The sequence below is a fragment of the Schistocerca serialis genome, chromosome 2 (assembly GCF_023864345.2).
Source record: "Schistocerca serialis cubense isolate TAMUIC-IGC-003099 chromosome 2, iqSchSeri2.2, whole genome shotgun sequence".
In the NCBI taxonomy this organism is placed as follows: Eukaryota; Metazoa; Arthropoda; class Insecta; order Orthoptera; family Acrididae; genus Schistocerca; species Schistocerca serialis.
Genome location: NC_064639.1, coordinates 645,345,604 through 645,368,375, shown reverse-complemented (window position 1 = coordinate 645,368,375; position 22,772 = coordinate 645,345,604). Strand labels below are relative to the sequence as shown.

The 22,772-nt window shown below is 44.0% G+C and overlaps 1 long non-coding RNA gene across 1 annotated transcript in view; it reads left to right on the top strand.

The window, feature by feature from the left end:
• The first annotated feature begins 15,133 nt into the window (after positions 1-15,133).
• The window catches only part of LOC126457719 (uncharacterized), an 877,017-nt gene continuing 869,378 nt past the window's right edge, over positions 15,134-22,772 (top strand). Inside the window, exon 1 of the long non-coding RNA XR_007585514.1 lies at positions 15,134-15,271. This is a non-coding gene — a long non-coding RNA (uncharacterized LOC126457719). The remainder of the gene's footprint in view (positions 15,272-22,772) is intronic.

The window sequence follows — 22,772 nt, the reverse complement described above, 5'->3', positions numbered from 1 at the left end:
AAGAATGTAAAAGAAAATTGAGAATGCGCTAGGTGACGATCTGTTTGGCCTTAGGAAAAGTAAAGGGACGAGAGAGGCAATTCTGAAGTTACAGCTAATAATGGAAGCAAGGCTAAAGAAAACTCAAGACACTTTCATAGGATTTGTTGACCTGAAAAAAGCGTTCGACAATATAAAATTATGCAAGCTGTTCGAGATTCTGAAAAAAGTAGGGGCAAGCTATAGGTAGAGACGGGTCATATACAATATGTACAACAACCAAGAGGGAATAATAAGAGTGGACGATCAAGAACGAAGTGCTCGTATTAAGAAGGGTGTAAGATAAGGCTGTAGCCTTTCGCCCCTACTCTTCAATCTGTACATCGAGGAAGCAATGATGGAAATAAAATAAAGGTTCAGGAGTGGAATTAAAATACAAGGTGAAAGGATATCAATGATACGATTCGCTGACGACATTGCTATCCTGAGTGAAAGTGAAGAAGAATTACATGATCTGCTGAACGGAATGAACAGACTAATGAGTACACAGTATGGTTTAAGAATAAATCGGAGAAAGGCGAAGGTAATGAGAAGTAGTAGAAATGAGAACAGCGAGAAACTTAACATCAGGATTGATGGTCACGAAGTCAATGAAGTTAAGGAATTCTGCTACCTTGGCAGTAAAATAACGAATGATGGACGGAGCTAAGAGGTCATCAAAAGCAGACTCGCTATGGCAAAAAAGGTATTTCTGGCCAAGAGAAGTCTACTAATATCAAATACCGGCCTTAATTTGAGGAAGAAATTTCTGACGATGTACGTCTGGAGTACAGCACTGATAAGGAGAAGGTACAGGATAATAGGACATCTGCTAAGACATGAGGGAATGACTTCCATGGTACTAGAGGGAGCTGTAGAGGGCAAAAACTGTAGAGGAAGACAGAGATTGGAATATGTCAAGCAAATAATTGAGGAGGTTAGCACCGGAAAGTCAGTAGACTATTGGCAAAAAAAAAAAAAAAAAAAAAAAGAGAATTTTGATTTTTTTATTACGTCACAATGTTTGTTGCTTTGCTTTCCTTTCAGTAAATTAGTCATTGTTTGAATTAGTCATTGTTTGAATCCTCGTTCCGTTTAGGGGAGCTCATCCCACCTGTCGAGAATTACTGATGTAAACGGTTAGTTAGCTTCCTGAGTAAGCAAATGTAGCGTCACTGGTGACTCACCGTGCAAAACATGTCTAGACGACGACTAAGCGGGAAGCGGTGAATCATTTCTTCCCGTCCTCAACGCTGAGACTGGAGCACCAGTTGCGACTGTCCCCGGCGCAGCAGCACTCCGCTGGTGCAGCTGTCTTCGGTAGTGTACCACGCACGCGCGCTGCCCGCCAGCTGTTCCGTACCGTTCTCGGCAGCAGGACACGCGCGCCACGCCGCGCCGCGCCCGCCTTCACATCCGGCGGAAGCTGCGGCCGGCACACCGCGGCAGAGAGCGGCCCTGCCCAGCCCGGTCAGCCGTTGACGGCCAGGGTCGCGGTCGCGGCGCCCGCCCACTGCCGGAAGTCGCTGCGCCACCCGTCACTGGGCAAGCGGGATAGCCGACGCTCGTCTCACGGCCTGCACTCCACACTGAGGCGGCAAAAGTGTCGGGACAACGATATGCGCTTACGCATATGGCGGTAGTATCGCTACACAGGAAATACACTACTGGCCATTAAAATTGATACACCACGAAGATGACGTGCTACAGACGCGAAATTTAACCGACAGGGAGGAGATGCTGTGATATGCAAATGATTAGCTTTTCACACAAGGTTGGCGCCGGTGGCGACACCTACAACCAACTGACATGAGTTTGCAACAGATTTCTCATACACAAACAGCAGTTGCCTGGTGAAACGTAGTTGTGATGTCTCGTATAAGGAGGAGATATGCGTACCATCACGTTTCCGACTTTCATAATGGTGGGATTGTAGCCCATCGCGATTGCGGTTTATCGTATTGTGACATTGCTGCTCGCGTTGGTCGAGATCCAAAGACTGTTAGCAGAATATGGAATCGATGGGTTCAGGAGGGTAATACGGAACGCCGTGCTAGATACCAACGGCCTCGTATCACCAGCAGTCTAAATGACAGGCATCTTATCCACTTGGCTGTGAAGGATCGTGCAACAGATGGGGAAGTTTGCAAGACAACAACCATCTGCACGAACAGTTCCACGACGTTGTGCAGCAGCATGGACTATCAGCTAGGAGACCGTGGCAGCGGTTACCCTTGACGCTTCATCACAGACATGAGCGCCTGCGATGGTGTACTCAACGACGAACCTGGGTGCACGAATGGCCAAACATTTTTTCGGATGAATCCAAGTTCTGTTTACAGCATCATGATGGTCGCATCCGTGTTGGGTGACATCGACGTGACCGCACATTGGAAGCGTGTATTCATCATCGCCATACTGGCCCATCACCTGCTGTTGTGGTATGGGGTACCATTGGTTACACGTCTCGGTCACCTCTTGTTCGCATTGACGGCACTTTGAACACTGGACGTTACATTTCAGATGTGTTTCGACCCGTGGCTCTATCCTTCATTCGATCCCTGCAAACCCTACATTTCAGCAGGATAATGCACGACCGCATCTTGAACGTCCTGTACGGGCCTTTCTGGATACAGAAAATGTTCGACTGCTGTCCTGGCCAGCACATTCTCCAGATCTCTTACCAATTGAAAACGTCTCGTCAATGGTGGCCGAGCAACTGGCTCGTCACAATACGCCAGTCACTACTCTTGAAGTGTGGTATCATGTTGAAGCTGCTTGGGCTGCTGTGCCTGTAGACACCATCCAAGCTCTGTTTGATTCAATGTCCAGGCGTATCAAGGCCGCTATTACGGCCAGAGGTGTTTTGGGTACTGAATTCTCAGGATCTATGCACCCAAATTGCGTAAAAATGTAATCATATGTCAGTTCTAGTATAATATATTTGTCCAATGAATAAGCTTTTATCATCTGCATTTCTTCTTGGTGTAGGAATTTTAATGGCTAATAGTGTTAAATGGCAGTGCATTGTCACATCTGTCAAGTTTCCGATCTGGCTGTGGCCGCACGACGGGGATTAACAGTCTCTGCAAGCAAAACCGTAGCCGGAGCCAGACGCCTTGGACATTCCAATTCAGAAATCGTTAGGGAATTCAATATTTTGTGATCCATAATGTCAAGTGTCTGCCGAGAATACCAAATTTCAGGCCTCTCACCACGGGCAACGCAGCGGCTGACGGTCTTCTCTTCAGTGTTTGAGTAAAGTTGTCAGTGCTGACAGACATGTAGCATTGAGTGAAATAATCGCAGAAATGCTTATAAGACGTATGACGAACGTATCCGTTAGTACAGTGCTGCGAAATTTAGCCTTCATGGGCTATGAAAGCAGACGACCAACTCGAGTGCCTTTACAGGTAACACGACATCGCCTGCAGCGCCTCTCCTGGACGGATGGAAAACGGTGGCCTGGAGAGATGAGTCACGATTTCACCTGGTAAGAGCTGATGAACTGAAGAAACTGCAAAAAGGTGGGAATTTAAGGAGATGGGACCTGGATAAACTGACTAAACCAGAGGTTGTACAGAGTTCAGGGAGAGCATAATGTAACAATTGACAGGAATGGTGGAAACAAATACAGTAGAAGAAGAATGGGTAGCTTTGAGAGATGAAGCAGTGAAGTCAGCAGAGGATCAAGTAGTAAAAAGACGAGGGCTAGTAGAAATCCTTGGGTAACAGAAGGAATATTGAGTTTAATTGATGAAAGGAGAAAATATAAAAATGCAGTAAATGAAGCAGGCAAAAAGGAATACAAATGTCTCAAAAATGAGATCGACAGGAAGTGTATAATGGCTAAGCACGGATGGCTAGAGGACAAATGTAAGGATGTAGAGGCTTATCTCACTAGGGGTAAGATAGATACTGCCTACAGGAAAATTAAAGAGACCTTTGGAGAAAAGAGAACCATTTGTATGAATATCAAGAGCTCAGATGGAAACCCAGTTCTTAGCAAAGAAGGGAAAGTAGAAAGGTGGAAGGAGTATATAGAGGGTCTATACAAGGGCGATGTACTTGAGGACAATATTATGGAAATGGAAGAGGATGTAGATGAAGATGAAATGGGAGATGCGACACTTCGTGAAGAGTTTGACAGAACACTGAAAGACCTGAGTCGAAACAAGGCCCCGGGAGTAGACAACATTCCATGAGAACTACTGACGGCCTTGGGCGAGCCAGTCCTCACAAACCTCTACCATCTGGTGAGCTGGATGTGTAGGACAGGTGAAATACCCTCAGACTTCAAGAAGAATATAATAATTCCAATCCCAAAGAAAGCAAGTGTTGGCCGATGTGAAAATTACCGAACAATCAGTTTAATAAGTCACGGATGCAAAATACTATCGCGAATTGTTTACAGACGAATGGAAAAAATGGTATAAGCCGACCTCGGGGAAGATCGGTTTGGATTCCGTAGAAATATTGGAACACGTGAGGCAATATTGACCATACGACTTATCTTAGAAGAAAGATTATGGAAAGACAAACCTACGTTTCTAGGATTTGTAAGCTTAGAGAAAGCATTTGACAATGTTGACCAGAAAACTCTTCTGAGGTGGAAGATGGAAGGGGTACAATACAGGGAGTGAAAGGCTATTTACAATTTCTACAGAAAGCAGATGGCAGTTATGAGGGTCGAGGGGTATGAAAGGGAAGCAGTGGTTGGGAAGGGAGTGAGACAGGGTTGTAGCATCTCCCCGATGTTATTTAATCTGTATATTGAGCAAGCAGTGAAGGAAACAAAAGAAAAACTCGGAATAAATATTAAAATCCATGGAGAAGAAATAAAAACTTTGGCATTGTAATTCTGTCAGAAACAGCAAAGGACTTAGAAGAGCAGTTGAACGGAATGGATAGTGTCTTGAAAAGAGGATATAAGATGAACATCAACAAAAGCGAAACGAGGATAATGGAATGTAGTCGAATTAAGTCGGGTGATGCTGAGGGAATTAGATTAGGAAATGAGACACTTAAAGTAGTAAAGGAGTTTTACTATTTGGGGAGCAAAATAACTGATGGTGGTCGAAGTAGAGATGATATAAAATGTAGACTGGCAATGGCAAGGAAAGCGTCTCTGAAGAAGAGAAATTTGTTAACATCGAGTATAGATTTAAGTGTTAGGAAGTCGATTCTGAAAGTATTTGTATGGAGTGTAGCCATTTATGGAAGTGAAACATGGACGATAACCAGTTTGGACAAGAAGAGAATACAAGCTTTCGAAATGTGGTGCTACAGAAGAATGCTGAAGATTAAATGGGTAGATCATATAACTAATGAGGAGGTACTGAATAGTATTGGGGAGAAGAGAAGTTTGTGGCACAACTTGTCTAGAAGAAGGGATCGGTTGGTAGGACATGTTCTGAGGCATCAGGGCATCACCAATTTAGTATTGGAGGGCATCGTGGAGGGTAAAAATCGTAGAAGGAGACCAAGAGATGAATACACAAACAGATACAGAAGGATATAGGTTGCAGTAGGTACTGGGAAATGAAGAAGCTTGCACAGGATAGAGTAGCATGGAGAGCTGCATCAAACCAGTATCAGAACTGAAGACAACAACAACAACAACAACAAGAGCTGATGGTACAATTCGCTTGGGTCGCAGGTCCGACGAACCGATTGACTCAGTTTCTCAACAAGGCAATGTGCATCCTGGTGGTGGCTCCATAATGGTAGACTAGCTCCTTAGGTCCAATTGAACAGACCACTGACTGGAGTAGACCATAAGCGTTCCTTCATGGACTTCATTTTCCGGAAAACGATAGCATTTTTGTAGATGACAGTGCACCATGTCACCAGCTGACAGCTGTTCGCGATTGCTTTAAAGAAAAGTCTGGACAATTCGAGCGAATGATTTGCCCTCTCATATCGCATGGCGTGAACCTTATCGAACAGCCGGCCGTGGTGGCCGAGCGGTTCTACTTGCTACACTCTGGAATCGCGCGACCGCTACGGTCTCAGGTTCGAATCCGGCCTCGGGCATAGATGTGTGTGATGTCTTTAGGGGTGTTAGGTTTAAGTAGTTCTAAGTTCTAGGGGACTGATGACCTCAGATGTAAACTCCCATAGTGCTCAAAGCCATTTGAACGATTTGAACCTTATCGAACATTTATGGGATATAATTGAGAGTCGAGTTCGGGCACAAAATGCTGTACCTCCAACACTTGCGCAATGAGGACGTCTATTGAGTTAGCATGGCTCAGTATATCCGCAGGGGATTTCCAACGACATGTTGAGTCCATGTCACGTTGAGCTGCTGCACTACCCTGGGAAAAAGGACGTCCGATACGATATAATGAGCTACCCCATGAGTTCTACCACCTTAGTTACCGTAGGGCAGGAAGTACCCTCTGCCGTGACTGTGCAGTGGTTATCGAGATGTATTTGTAAATATACGTCAAGATGTAAGACGGGTGTTCAATAAGTAATGCAACTCATTTCCTTTTTCTTGGCAAATTTCGATTGAAAAAAAAGCCACAATTTGTTATCGGACAGAATGTAATATTTCCGCTTCAGTCTCTGTAGTTTCATGAAGCTCCGGTAGGCGACGGCGCTAATCAAAATGGCTTCTGCAGCAGAGGTCCGTTCAAAACAGAAGGATGTGATTTATTGTGTTTTGGCGGAATGCCAGAGCATCGCAGGTACTCATAGGCGCTTGCTGAAAATCTACGGACACCTGAAAGTCCAAGAAGCACGTTGAGTCGTTGAGCAAGGTGTCTGTCATCATCGCAACATGGCCGTGCAAACCTGTCAAATCTCACCTCAGGAAACTGAAGAAACGTCTTCAGGGTATTCGTCGCCACAAAAATGCATACGATCTTCTTCTTCTCCATGACAATGCAAGGCTTCACACAAGTCTGCGCACCTGAGAGGAACTCACGTAACTTCACTGGACTTTTTTTCCTCATCTTCCCTTCAGCCTTGACCTCTCATGTTACGATGTCAATCTATTTTGGGCCAGTGATGAATGCACTCCGCGAGAAGCAGTACATGGATGATGGGGATGTTACTGATGAAGCAATCTACCTCTACATACATAATCTGCAATCCACCATACGGTGCGTGGCGGAGCTTACCCCGTACCACAACTAGCATCTTCTCTCGCTGTTCCACTCCCAAACAGAACGAGGAAAAATGACTGCCTTTATGCCTCTGTACGAGCCCTAATCTCTCTTATCTTATCTTTGTGGTCTTTCCGCGAAATATAAGTTGGCGGCAGTAAAATTGTACTGCAGTCAGCCTCAAATGCTGGTTCTCTAAATTTCCTCAGTAGCGATTCACGAAAAGAACGCCTCATTTCCTCCAGAGACTCCTACCCGAGTTCCTGAAGCATTTCCGTAACACTCGAGTGATGATCAAACCTACCAGTAACAAATATAGCAGCCCGCCTCTGAATTGCTTCTATGTCCTCCCTCAATCCGACCTGATAGGTATCCCAAAAGCTAGAGCAGTACTCAAGAATAGGTCATATTAGTGTCTTACAAGCGGTCTTCTTTACAGATGAACCACATCTTCCCAAAATTCTACCGGCGAACCGAAGACGACTATCCGCCTTTCCCACAACTGCCATTACATGCTTGCCCCACTTCATATTGCTCTGCAATGTTACGCCCAAATATTTAATCGACGTGACTGTGTCAAGCGCTACACTACTAATGGAGTGTTCAAACATTATGGGATTTTTTTTTCCTATTCATCTGCATTAATTTACATTTATCTATATTTAGAGTTAGCTGCCATTCTTTACACCAATCACAAATCCTGCCCAAGTCATCTTGTATCCTCCTACAATCACTGAGCGACGACACCTTCCCCTACACCACAGCATCATCAGCAAACAGCCGCGCATTGCTATCCACCCTATCCAAAAGATCGTTTATGTAGATAGAAAACAACAGCGGACCTTCCACACTTGCCTGGGGCACCCCAGATGATACCCTCACCTCCGATGAACACTCGCCATCGAGGACAACGTACTGGGTTCTATTACTTAAGAAGTCTTCGAGCCACTCGCATTTTTGGGAACCAATCCCATATGCTCGTACCTTAGTTAGGAGTCTGCAGTGGGGTACCGAGTCAAACGCTTTCTGGAAATGAAGGAATATGACCACCGTCTGATACCCTTCGCAAGATATCATGTGAATAAAGGGCAAGTAGCGTTTCGCAGGAGCGATGCTTTCTAAAGCCGTGCTGATGCATGGACAGAAACTTCTCTGTCACAAGAAAATTCATTATATTCGAACTGAGAATATGTTCGGGAATCTTGCAACAAACCGATGTTAAGGATATTGGTCTGTAATTATGAGACCCCGTTCTTCTACCCTTCTTATATACAGGCGTCACCTGCGCTTTTTTCCAAATGGTTCAAATGGCTCTGAGCACTATGGGACTCAACTGCTGAGGTCATTAGTCCCCTAGAACTTAGAACTAGTTAAACCTAACTAACCTAAGGACATCACAAACATCCATGCCCGAGGCAGGATTCGAACCTGCGACCGTAGCGGTCTTGCGGTTCCAGACTGCAGCGCCTTTAACCGCACGGCCACTTCGGCCGGCGCGCTTTTTTCCAGTCGCTCGGGACTGGGCAAGAGATTCGCGATAAATGCAAGCTAAGTAAGGAGTCAATGCAGTAGAGTACTCTCTGTTAAGCCGAACTGGAATCCCATCACGACCTGGCGATTTGTTTATTTTCAACCCATTCAGCTGCTTCCCAACCCCAGGGATGTCTATCACTATGTACTCTATACGGGAATCTGTACGAGACTCAAACGGCGTTATGTTTGTACGATCCTCCTGCGTGAAAGATTTCTCAAATGCTAAATTTAAAATTTCAGCTTTCATTTTGCTGTCTTCCGTTGCCAGGCCAGAGTGATCACTGAGTGACTGGATAGAAGCCTTCGACCGGCTTACCGATTTTACGTAAGACCAGAATTCCCTTGGGTTTTCAGCAAGATCTTTTGCTAAGGAATGTGGGTGGTAGTGGTTGTATACTTCGCACATCGCTCTTTTTACAGCAGCACGAATCTCTACTAACTTTTGCCTGTTCTCATTCTCCCGATCTTTCTTCTACCGCGAGTGCAACTGTCTTTGCTTCCTGAGCATTCTCCGAATTGTGCTGTTAAACCACGGTGGCTCTTTTCCGTCCGTAACCCACTTTTTCGGCACATAATTCTCCAACGCGTGATTTGCAATGTGTTTAAAATTTGCCCATAATTCTTCCACGTCCATCGTACCGGGAGTAAATGAAGTCGATTCATTTAATAAGTGGGATGCTAACAACTGCTTATCCGCTCTTTCCAGTAAAAATACTCTCCTAGCCTTCTTGAGCGACTTTTTAACTTTCGTAACCATAGTCGTAATGACAACATCATGATCATTAATCCCTGTCTCAACACTAACACCGTTTATGAAGTATGGTCTGTTCGTGGCTACCAGATCTAAAATATTTCTATTACGAGTTGGCTGTCGATTTAGCTGCTCAAGACAGTTTTCGGATAATGTGTTCAAAAGTAAATCACACGACGGCTTGTCTGTACCACCTGTAATGAATCCGTAGACATTCCAGTCTGTACTAGGTAGGTTGAAGTCGCCTCCGACTCATATAGCATGATCTGGGCAATTCTGCGATACAGAGTGTAGGCTCCCATTGAATGATTCTAGAACTGTCACGGTGGAAGCTGGTGGCCGGTAATAACACCCCACAATTAACTTTATTTCTCCTAGCCCTGATAAACGTGTCCAGATGACTTCACAATCACACTCTACTACGACCTCAGTAGACACAATATTTTTGTCAATTGCAATGAAGACACCACCTCCTACGGTGTCTAATCTGTCTTTCCGATACACGTTCCAACCCTCACTAAATATTTCAGAACTTTCTATCTCAGGGTTTAGCCAGGTCTCAGTCCCGAGAATAATTTGCGCGCCACACACTTCCTGGAGGGCAGTAAATTCAGGAACTATATTCTGAACACTCTGAAAATATACTGCTAATATCTTGATAGCTGAAGTGTCTTTGTACTGAGCGCGTCCTGATTTCCCTGCCTGCACGTAGACTGGTGATTGTTCATCAGGACACCTCGCTCTCCTGCCTAGCCTAAAAAAAAACGCACGTGCACGGCACAAGTACCCTGCTACCCGGGTAGCCGCTTCCTTTGTGTAGTGCACCCCTGACGTATCTAGGGGCGTCCTACAACTCCCCACCCAATAGCGCAAGTCTAGAAATCTGCAGCCAAGACCGTCACAGAGCCGACAAAGCCTCTGGTTGAGACCCTCCACTCGGCTCCAAACCAAAATACCCCGATCCACTCTGGGAACGATGCGCAGCAAATAGAGAGCTCTGCTTGCAACCCGTGAGCGAGACCTGCGGTCTTCACCAAATCCGCCAACCACCTGTACGAACTGAGGATCGCCTCAGAACCCAAGCGACAGGCATCATTGGTCCCGACGTGAGCAAATACTTGCAGACGAGTGCATCCCGTACACTCGACAGCCGCAGGCAAGGCTGCCTTCACGTCTTGGATGAGGCCCCCTGCAGACAAACCGAGTGCACGTTGGGATTCTTTCCAGCCCTGTACGCTATTTGCCTAAGCGGCTCCATCACCCGCCTAACGTTGGATCTCCCAATAATGAGCAAGCCTTTGCCCCCGTATGCCTGCTCGGTCCCTACTGAAGGAGCTGCCAGCTGCTCACTGACAGGATGAACGGGCGAGGCCTGCCGGCCAGCCTCCACATTGACCCTCCGCCTCGAGAGACGCCAACGCGTTGCAGTCCGTCACTCACCCTGAGGTGAGGGCGGCCCCAACGCGCCGGGTACACTAGAAGGTGCCTCGGCGGCCGAGTCAGCGGACGCAGCAAGCCACACCTGGGGCGTCTCAAGCGACGCGCCAGACCCTTGACCGTCGCTGCACATCGAGGCAGCAGCCTGAAGGCGGCTGACCGTGGCCTACAGCACGCTCAGCTGCTCGCGAACCGCGGCCAGTTCCTCTTGCGCCCGCACACAGCACGCACACACTCTATATATCCTAGTGCTAATATCTGGACGTATAGAGTTGCGACAAATAAAAGAGCAATATGCCAGATTGAGCTGTGATATATGAACAATTACTTACGAGCCAAGCAATCAAATGACCACGACTTCGCCACTATACAGATATTACAATGCGATCCTACCCCTGCCTTCGTACAAATGACAACCGCCTACGCTATGTTACACTCTACCGTTATTAAAATTTGATACTACCCCTTTCTAATTCGAAAATACGCAAACATCCGGAAAATTTCACCACGCAAGCACACAAACACACAAAGTAATTTGAATTAAACCTGCGGAACTAATAGGAAAAACTGAATATACGACTATTTTCTGCTACTGCTACTCGCACACGTCACTCTGCAAGCACAGATGAAACTGCACTGGCCGCTGTCTGCTGCTAACTGACTCTACGAAATAAACAGAAAGCACTGGCTGTCCAAAACAAACAAGTGACTAACGACTCCGCGAATTTATACTTTACAGCTATCAATAAGCAATATAACTCCTCTAAAATACGAGAAGCTGGCCGGAGTGGCCGTGCGGATCTCGGCGCTACAGTCTGGAGCCGAGCGACCGCTACGGTCGCAGGTTCGAATCCTGCCTCGGGCATGGATGTGTGTGATGTCCTTAGGTTAGTTAGGTTTAATTAGTTCTAAGTTCTAGGCGACTGATGACCTCAGAAGTTGAGTCGCATAGTGCTCAGAGCCATTTGAACCAAATACGAGAATACGCAAGGATTTTATATAATTAAATATGCAAGCGCTTAAACACTCGAAAAGAAATTAAGAATCAAACTACAAAAGAAATATGAAAGCTAAATATGCGACTCCCTACTGCACTGCTGCTGCACTACTGCTGCACTGATACATCACCAGGTACGCTGGTTCCAACGTACAATGTTCAGAATGGTTCAAATGGCTCTGAGCACTATGGGATTCAACAGCTGAGGTCATCAGTCCCCTAGACTTAGAACTACTTAAACCTAACTAACCTAAGGACATCACACACATCCATGGCCGAGGCAGGATTCAAACCTGCGACCGTAGCAGCAGCGCGCTTCCGTACTGAAGCGCCTAGAACCGCTCGGCCACAGTGGCCGGCTCCGACGTAGAGTATCACCATGATGGCATACAGGCTTTCCCATTAAGGTGGCTTAAGGCCGTCCCATTGAAAGGAGATTTTGTTGCAAAACAAGGCTTTGTAGCCTAGAAGTAAGGAATAATTTGATGTATTGGAACCCTGAATAAAAATAACCTGCTTTCAGAAAAAGATATGTTGCATTACTTACTGAATATTCCTAGTAGTTTCATGACAAGCCACATGGCTTCAAGTTTAGTTTGTATGATCATATGCGGTTTCAAAATAGTTTCCTACCTGTTAGTCAACCAAATTATTACTCTATACTACTTAAGGCCAAAATGTAGACGCCTGTTGCGACGGATGGGCCCGATATCATTACCTTCATCCCCCAATCCGATACAGTCCTCAGCCTCTGACGATCTCCTGGTCGATGGGACATTATATCTTGATCTTCTCTCTTTTCCAATCTTCTCGCTGAAGCACTACTAGTCGAATTTCTAGGAGACGACACTTCCGAATGGAAGTTATATTAAAGTGTTACTATTTCATACAGCGTACAATTTGTTGATTTACGAAGCTGAACAGGCTAAGACGCTAATCGGGTGATGCGAAGGAGGGTTGCGGACATCGACCATACGTGACAATATCCTAGCAGTGGGGAAACCGATTCGCAGCAACCATAGGATTTCTGATTGTGAGTACGTTGACTCAGTAGTTCTTGAATAGCTTTACGACCAAGGTATTGAAAGAGCGCTATGAAATTCCAATTGTTTCTCACAGGAAGTTAGTGACGATTTTGAAAGATAATGCCATATATCTCTACCACTTTGAAGTGTAGTACAGCTTTCAATAAAAGTTTCTTAGTCTGCCATAATAATGTTTCACATACTTTTGAAGTCTCTTTATACGTTGTTGTCGTATAAACGAATATTAGTTTTTAATCACTAATGACTGGGAGCTCTACTGAAACGGAATAGAACCGAGTTTTCGGAAGTCATTTCATTAGTGCAGACTGGTTGAACTGCAATTCGATAGCGTTTTATATTTAAGTTTTTATATACGTATATATTTTCCACTTATTACACTCAGTTAAATCCTGTATCGAAGAAAGTATCTCACAGATCGTATGTTACAAATATATTCATGATGAGTTGAAGGTTCTGATTGGAATCATCAGTGGGAATTACAACTTGAACAGTAATAAAACGCCGGGAATCGAGACACTAAAAATAATGCAGAATGAACTTTAAATCCGTGAGGTGTACAGTGTAACTCGCGTTCGTACCTAATTAAAAGTGTTCACCGTTAGTGCTCGTGCTGTAACGAATTCTGTTGGGCATTTTTGGAGGTATCAGTGTAGCTGTTACAGTACCGAGTGTGACCGTGAAATAGGTTTTTGTTGGTACCAAAGGGTTTCTGCGAAACACAGACAAAACGGATCTCGTGCAGTTAATTCTTGATGAAGAAATATTTCCCAAAACAGTGAGTCGTGTCTGCGATGCTCTGTCATCCTTGACTGCTTACGTTCTCGCAAGAAGTATTCCGAATACTGTTAGAAATTTATGTTTCCACCTGTGATGCACTGTGATCACCTCAAGCAGTGATTCCTGCCTGGATTCCATGTTTCTGCCTGCGATGTACTACAACCTTACAAACACAGCGTCTTGTGAGAACTAGCCTGTTTCCAATAACAATGAAACAATAGTAAGAATTATTATATTATATTACTCATTGATATGAGGCTAAATAAGAAAATACTTAAAACTCAGATGACATCGTCCACTTTTTGTGTATTTCACTGTTTTAAATGTTGCAGAGATGTTGGCTTATAGTTTTCCTAAGACTACTGATTTAATTATATGATTCCAATAAACTTTCTTTGTGTGCTGCACCACGTGGTCGAAACTGGTGTTGACTAATTGTTGTTGCCAAGCACTGAATCGGCGAGTTTATGTGGTAATTGTGAACCGCCGCACTGTCACAATCCAGAATAGTCGGTCAGCTGCAATGTAGCTTGGTTTTAAACTGCAAGGGAAACCTAGAAGATGTCGCAATAAAATTGGAGTGTTGTCCAAAACAATGATTGGGCAAACTTACGACTTCCCAATGAGAGGCGAATCGCAGTTACTTTCATGCATTCCGATAAATTGACAAAACTAATGACAAACAGTGGCAACATTAGCGTTAAAAGGTCTTTACATACCTGACATAACGGTCTGGTGGTGGAGAAGACGCTAATATTCACGCAAGTGACTTAATTGTAATAGCAAAGCGCCAACTGATTTTCGTATTGTTCATTAAAAACATATACAACTATAGAAGGGAATGCCTCACACCTGTGGTCAGAGTTGCAAAGCTGGTATTCAAAATACTTGTAGTGCAAATCTCATGTACACGAGATGAAGTCTGTAGACGTACAAGTCTGCTTAATTACCTTTCTTCCGGGGAATTAACTAGAGTCTTACAAGAGACGAGGTTGCGTGTTCATGGTATTTTAACTACTTCCTGTGAACAATGCGCAATGAACGTTTCTGACAAACTATTGTAATAAGAGATTGGGTCACATGTTGCACAGTAACGAGTAACGTAGCCTGGTTGTGTGGCCGTCCGATGTGAGTCACTGCATCCTTTGTCCGTATGTGTGCGCGCTTGTATTGCTATGTTGTGCAACCCATCCTTTGTACAATACTTTCCCTCGGCGCACTTTAATTCACGTAGACCAGTGCATGAGAACTCTAAAGCTGATCTGATTTGGTACGGTCACGTACTCGTGTACCACTTGCCCGGTGGCCAAAGCTGTCGGGACGCTTCTAAGACGCGTCGCTGGTTGCCTGCTTGCGAGGCGTTCCGGAACACACTGCGCATGCGCCCGCGGCACTGTGAGGCAGGAGGCTCGGCGCGCCGTACGAGTGCTGGCCCATGTCAGTGTGCGCGCGGCAACCCGCGAGCGAGCAGCGAAGAGCAGGAGCGCAGGGCAGCTGCCATCGGGCTTACCAGCGCTTGCGACGTCGCGGCTGTCATAGCCGGAGCTGTCAGCTCTGTGAGGGGGCAATCTGTCACCGGCTGCCTGCTTGCTGCACGGTAAGTGTTACTTCCAGGTCGCATTCCGCTCTAGAATTCCAGCAGATGGAAATTAAAAGGATGCCAACTAATATGTTACTGCATCGCTGGCTATGTTGTTATCGCGTCGGTAGTGGTTTTTCGCCTTCACCTAGTAACAGTCACAGATTTCTTTGGTGCTCTGATGTAAAGGAAAATTTCAGTCATATCTAAGATTTTGGAAATGTTTCACTGACCGTAGACTCAAAGTTACTGCAACATGAATGCACAGTAATCATGGAGAGACACATAATTAATGCTGTTTGTTGCCTATGAAGCAGTACTTGGAGATTTAGGGTTAGTTAATTGCTAGAAAAACGGTTCTTCATTTCGTGTGTCAACTGTTAGCTGTCCTGTACCATGACCTGTTCTATAACGTTATATGTCGCAATACATGGAGCGATTGATTCCATCTTAGCAAACTACGATGCAGCTACAGTCAACATTTAAAACAAATTTATATTCTTGTAAATTCAATAAATCATTACATTTAGATATTTGTGATATTGTCTCCTTGTTTTTATCATACCCTAAAAGGCATAGGAACAATGGAACTGTTTTTGTTTTAAACTATCGGTGCTTTATATGATAAAACAGCGTGACAGAAGCGAAAAGCAAATCCAAAAATGAACAGGACATGTGTCAAATTGTGTCATGTACTCTAGTCCACACCTTATATTTACGTGTAAGTCTCTCTAGGATACATTTTTGTGAACTCGGTGACGGTATTCGTAGGAGCTCTTGCTTAATGTAGCAAATTATTTGGTACATGTGGAACTGTCAACATGTTATATTTCATTTTGGTGACTGTGTAGTCTTTTCCTAAAATATAATTGAAAAATACTTCATTTAGCGTAACTAAACATGTCCAATGATTCTTTAACTAGTCTTAGTAAACTGTATAATACAATTTAGCCAAATGTGCTATAGAATTTCCTATTTCAGCATCTTAAGTCACTCATATCTTAATAGCAAAATTCTGATTGGCTTACAAAGTATGCTGTAGAGTGTTATGAAAACTTAGAGAATCAGCGCCGAAACTGTTTCACTGAAATATTGTGGTAAGGTTTTGCAGAACGATTGCGTCTATACTCGTATTTTTTCAAGAAGATAACTTCTTATCTGTTATATATTGTGATTATTTAATCTTCGACTTTCAGTAGAAATTATGACTTCACATGAAAAGAAGAAAGTCGAGGCCAGTTTTCATATGTACTATTTTGAGTATACGCGCGTGCGTGCAGGCGTGCGTCCGTGTGCATTAGCGCGGGCGCGTAAAGGAGAGTGTCTTCTTTACTATGGGATATTTTCTGACATCTGGTTGCTAATCCGAGTTTCGTTCTAATGAAATGTCCAGCAGCAACTGCAGTTTGCCGTGAGATAAAATGGTGCCATTTCCTGTCATTTTCTACCCTATGAGGGAGCTAGCTAAATTGACTCTACATTGCTAGTTTATATACAGCAAAACAACAGAAAATACATGCAGCACCGAATTTATGGATATCACAACGGAGGATAAGCCATTTAGTAAATGGATGAAACTTAAGGTGATGTTTTATCTGAAGGTTACGTTAATCGGGCTGTGTTATGCTCCACAGACATACAGAAACATAGAAATGTTGTTACTTCTTTTATTTTCTAACATGTCATTATGGCAACGTACTTTTCACTGAACTGTTATCGCATTTTTTATATGTGGTTTGCAAATCGTTATGCTGTGTATGGTCATTTAATCAGAAATTTACATTACATGTCCACCACCCTCCATCTGGAGATCGCATAACAATATCTCTCCAGTGTGTTGTAAATTAATTTCTTTGCATGACTTGTTAACAACTAATTGATATATTTATATATGTGTTGAGAAAGTGTTATCCGTAAAACTGAAGTTCCTCGATTGTGCTGGCCTTCGGTTTCTTCTTTGCTGTTTCTGTTATGAATTCTATACGCAGTGATCTATTTCTTTGCCACTGACTAAGTAAATTTCCCGTATGTTGTTTGTTCAAATTTCCAATATTCTGCCACTGCGTTATTCACTCATCCGAGCGATCCACAATTAGAGGGATTTCACTTGCGTTACGAGTCACACTTCTTCTCTACGACATCTGTTTGTTAATCACACAGTAATGAAATATGTGCATATTTAGTGTCTGTAATGGAACAGAAAATCGCCTTGGCTCAACAGCAAATCGGACCGAGTGTTGTGGCTGATCCGGTATCTAGGCAAGCTAGTTTACCAGAACATCGCTCATTAGTCCGAAGCTGATTCCATTCGCCTCCGGAAGCCCGACCCACCTCTCTGTCATCGAGTTAAATCTCTTCGCTTTGCGCTGTATATTCATTACGTTGCGGACCCAATAACCTATTAAATTATGTTTATTCAGGGGAATTAATTAAATCCTTTCACTTCCTGAGTCGAGCTTGCTTATGCACGCCCGCGCATAGGTGGGCTTTCAAATACTTCCTGTGAAAAAGTGCAACAGAAGTTTCAGTGTAGCTATTAATTTCCTGTAACTAAATACTTGGTCACATGCACCACATTAACCAATTTATACTCATGTACGTGACCTCGTTATGTGTCCTTCAAATATAAATGATTTCACCATACAACCCGTCTACGTGTTCTGTTTGAATGACTTCCTTCGTTGCATTTGGATTCCAAAGATTGTTTGGGTTCTGGGAGGAATAGAAGTTAGTTTGAAATTGTAAGAGTGATCTGTTGATTAGTCTTTCAAATATATGTGTGAAACAGTACGTTACTGATATACGCACAAATATCATAGTGTGGATGAATCAGACGAAGTCTCTAATGTTTGCTAGTTACTTGACGCTCGATTGGAGTTATACGGTCAAAGCCTGGTGAAGGAGAATGGTGACGTCGGAAGCGGTGGGCGGGTGGAGGGCAGAAAATTTCATTCCTCGATCTGTTCAGCAAAGCAACGTATTGTTCACTGTCACCTGACTACACGCTAATTTTCCGGGACAAACGACTATTGTATAGACGGTGATTCAAGAAATGAGTGGACTTGATGCTGGAGATTGTCCGACCATTATATAGGGATGGTAAGCTCAACGGCATGCTTGGTTTTATTTAAGAGAAGTAGGCTATGTACACACAATGGCTCTTTCTCATCATCAGGATAACCACAGACTCCAAACCCACAATTTGTAGTCACTTATAATTAGCAGTTATACACTGAAGAGCCACATAAAATGGTACATCTCCCTAATATCATGTAGGGCCCCAGCAAGCACACAGAATTGCCGCAACACGACGCAGCATAGACTCGATTAATGTCTGAAGTAGTGTTGGAGGGAACTGACACCATGAATGCTGGGGGGGGGGGGGGGGCTGTCAATAAATCCGGAAGAGTACGAGGAGTTGGAGATTTCTTCTGAACAGCACGTTGCAAGGCATTCAAGATATGTTCGATAATGTTCATGTCCGGGGAGTTTGGTGGCAGGCGCGAGTGAGTAAACTCAGAAGAGTGTTTCTGGAGCCACTCTGTAGCAATTCTGGACGGGTAGGGTGTGGCATTGTCTTGCTGGAATTGCCCAAGTCCGTCGGATTGCACAATGACCATGAATGGATGCAGGTGATCAGACAGGATGCTTATGTACGTGCCATCTGTCAGAGTCGTATCTAGACTCATCAGGGGTCCCATATCACTCCAGCTGCACACGCTCCACCAGTTAGAACAGCCCCCTGCTGTTGATACGCAAGTTCCATGGATTCATGAGGCTTTTTCCATACCCACACACGTTCATCCTCTCGATACAATTTTAAATGAGATTCGTCCGATCAGGCAACGTGTTTCCAGTCATCAACAGTCCATTGTCGGTGTTGATGGGACCAGGCGAGGCGTAAAGCTTTGTGTCGTGCAGTCGTCAGGTGTACACGAGTGGGCCTTCGGCTTCAGAAAGCTCATATCGATGATGCCTCGTTGAATGATTCGCACGTTCACGATTATTAATGGCCCAGCATTGAAATCTGCAGCAATTTGCGGAAAGGTGTATTTGTCATGTTGAACGATTCTCTTCAGTCATCGTTGGTCCCATTCTTGCAGGATCTTCTTCCGGCCGCAGCGATGTCGGAGATTTTATTTTTGATTGGATTCCTGATATCTACAACAGACTCGTGACATGCTCGTTCCGGAAAATCCCCACTTCGTCCTATCTAGGAGAGGCTGTGTCCCATCGCTCGTGCGTCGAGTATATTACCACGTTCAAACTCACTGAAATCTTGGTAACCTGGCGTTTTAGCAGCAGTAACCGATCTAACAACTGCACCGACACTTCCATTTGTATATACAGGCGTTGCCGACAGTAACGCCGTCATCTGCCTTGTTTACGCCTTCCGCTGTGGCCGAGCGGTTCTAAGCGCTTGAGTCTGGAACCGCGCGACCGCTTTGGTCGCAAGTTCCATGCCTCGGGCACGGATGTGTGTGATGTCCTTAGGTTAGTAAGGTTTAAGTAGTTCTACGTTCTAATGCTAAGAGCCATTTGAGCCTTGTTTAGGTATCAATGTATTTGAATACGCTTGCCTATACCTTTGGTGCTAAGTCGCGATAGTCGCGCAGCTGCTTCTGTCCAAAATGGATTCCACCAGGCAGAGTAGGAAAAGCCATTTCCTTACACGATATAACACCCCCATCCGCAAATGATCTCAGCCGTCCAAAATAAGGGCGAGAAGCTATTTATATTAGTGGACTTTGTATCTTCTAAGGTATTTAAGTGCCAGTGTAAACCACTTTAAGTAAAGATGTAATAGGACTTCGTAGTCCCCAGAATGAAGCGTAATATGCGCTGCTTTGAATCTTCCTGAGAGACTAAAACATTGTCAGAGCGGCAAAAACCCGGCAGTCTTACCAGCAGAGCTTTTCAGCCACCAAGCGCGACTCACGCTCACCATTTCCTCGCGTACTACTTCTCCTGTGATCCTAACTTCTCACAAGTTCTCTTGCACACCTTGCGGGAGCTAGCGCTCCAGGAGGAACGAATTCTGTAGTTGTCTGCATGTCATCACTCACACTTTACGTATCCAAATTATTTAACTCCACAATCATGTCCGCCGGGGAATGCAACCTGCGAACCTTGATTAAACTGAAATACGTCTCAGGAACAATGTTCTGGGACTAATGAACGCCAGTAAAATAAGCAGAAATTCCATTAAAAATTTGTACCTTACTCAGCATTGTTATCTAACAAACCGACAACGCTGTAGATCCATAGGACGCACAAACCACCATTGCTAAAATGATTTGTAAAACATTGTAGCAGTCCCAGCGCTTCGTACAATTAAATAACTGTCGTATTTCACAGCCGACAGTGAAGAACATCTTGCCACCGCCGCTAGTAAAATGGCCACTTGTAATTTGTTTCTTAAACATCTAATTTCCAGATGCTGCAGAAGCCTCAGTGTTTATTTACTGTATGCTGTAACGGCATTCTAAAATTCTTTTAGAGTATTTCCAAAACATTTTCGTTGTTGATTATCAGTCACTCTCATTTCTCAGAAGCCTTAATGACCTCTTTGAATGTAACGTTCCGGGTTCGGGACCAAACATGATGCACGCGTATAATACACCAAGATGTTTCACAACATACTCTGACATTGTCTGTTGTCTTATTGAAACAGCTATTTTTGCGTTAATTTAAGGTTCATCTCGAGAATGCACCTAATACTCACATAAAAACGAAATAATGGTAGCTCCCATACACTAGGCATACCACTACCTATGTGGGTGTCTTTGACGGTTTCTCCACATACCTCAGACTGGATCATTTGTCCCTGGCGTGGCACCATAATTAAGTCTTTGAACTGACCTAGAGGGAAGAATATTATAGATAAACATTTTCGGATTGTTTAAGACTGGGACAGGAGGCATCTCGGCATTCGACTTACGTGTAACTACATAAACCTAAAACAAGATAACTTGACGGGGATTTGAACCTATATTCACTCGAATGCGCGTCGTTTGTTGTAACCACTGGTCATATCGTCTGGCAGCGCATTTCAAATATCGCTGCATGGTGTACTCAGAGTGTGTTGTACATAAATTCCTGAGGTCTTTCCATAAATTATCTCTTGGCAGTCCCTTAAAACAAGGCAGCAAAATTTTTACCTCTCCATCCTTTTCCAATTATGTTCATGTTACATTTCCGTCGAACGGGCTGCCGATGTAGTACAACATTCCCTTCCTGCCCCATGCAGCCAACTGATTCAAAGTTAGTACTGACAATATTACTATTGCCGATGCATTCGTAGCGTGACAGTGCAGCAAATGTTTTGGTATGTAAACCTTTTTTATATCGTTTATTTGTCTCAGTTGCACACTTTTTCTTTCTTCTGTGTTCAGTGTTCAACTAGGACGGCAACATAAACGATATAGCACAACATTCTAAACACTTTTGTTCCATTTAAAATATTTAAATGTACGTATTTGCAGCAGATACAATCCAAGGTAACTCAAATAGTATAACAGTTCATTCACAAAATTCGCTCGCATTATACCCATGTTCTCTGTTCACATGTTTAATGGTTCATATACACGTTCTACAGAGTCATGGAATATCTGTACGTCCTCCAGACCTATTTCATACAGACATGTTTGCTAACGTTCGAACCACTCCCATTGATTACATACATTATAAAGGAAGTATTTTCCAGCCTGTAATCAAAGTCTACGGTCTTGTTTCAATTTCAAATGCTCCAGTACTCTTCCCCAGAGCATCTCTTCGTCAAAAATTTGTTTCTGAATACATAGATCTAGAACTGAGTAGCCCAATGGATAGACAAGTCCTTACCTCAATGCTGAACAACGTAGTGGTACGGCAGACGTGATCTTGCTGGAAGTGGTGTTGCGTTGTCTCCACTCGACCTTTGAACTGCCTTGCCCTGCCAGTTATAGAAATTTGTTGTTGACTGCGACCTATGGAGCAATGCAGTTTATTTTACATACGTAAACCTCTGTCAAAGAGGAGAGAGTGATACGAAATAGAAGAAAAGGTTTTTTAGTCTGACATTTAACTTCTTATGTAACGATATTGTTAAAATCATATTCATAATTAAAAACACGGAACATATCACTTTGCTTCCTTTGTGTGCACTCCACCAAAATATTTCTTACAAAATCAAGAAGTGGAAGTGTTCCTAGAAAGATAGCGAAAGTAGTTTATCCGGCTTCAAATGGTTCAAATGGCTCTGAGCACTATGGGACTTAACGTCTCAGGTCATAAGTCCCCTAGAACTTAGAACTACTTAAACCTAACTAACCTAAGGACATCACTCACATCCATGCCCGAGGCAGGATTCGAACCTGCGACCGTAGCGGTCGCGCGGTTCCAGACTGAAGCGCCTAGAACCGCTCGGCCACCAGCGGCTGGCAGTTTCTCCTGCTACAGAAAATTGTGATACCAGGGAATAAAGGTATAAATACTCCAGGAAGTACACAACTACTTATCCTGACAGATAAATGTGGAC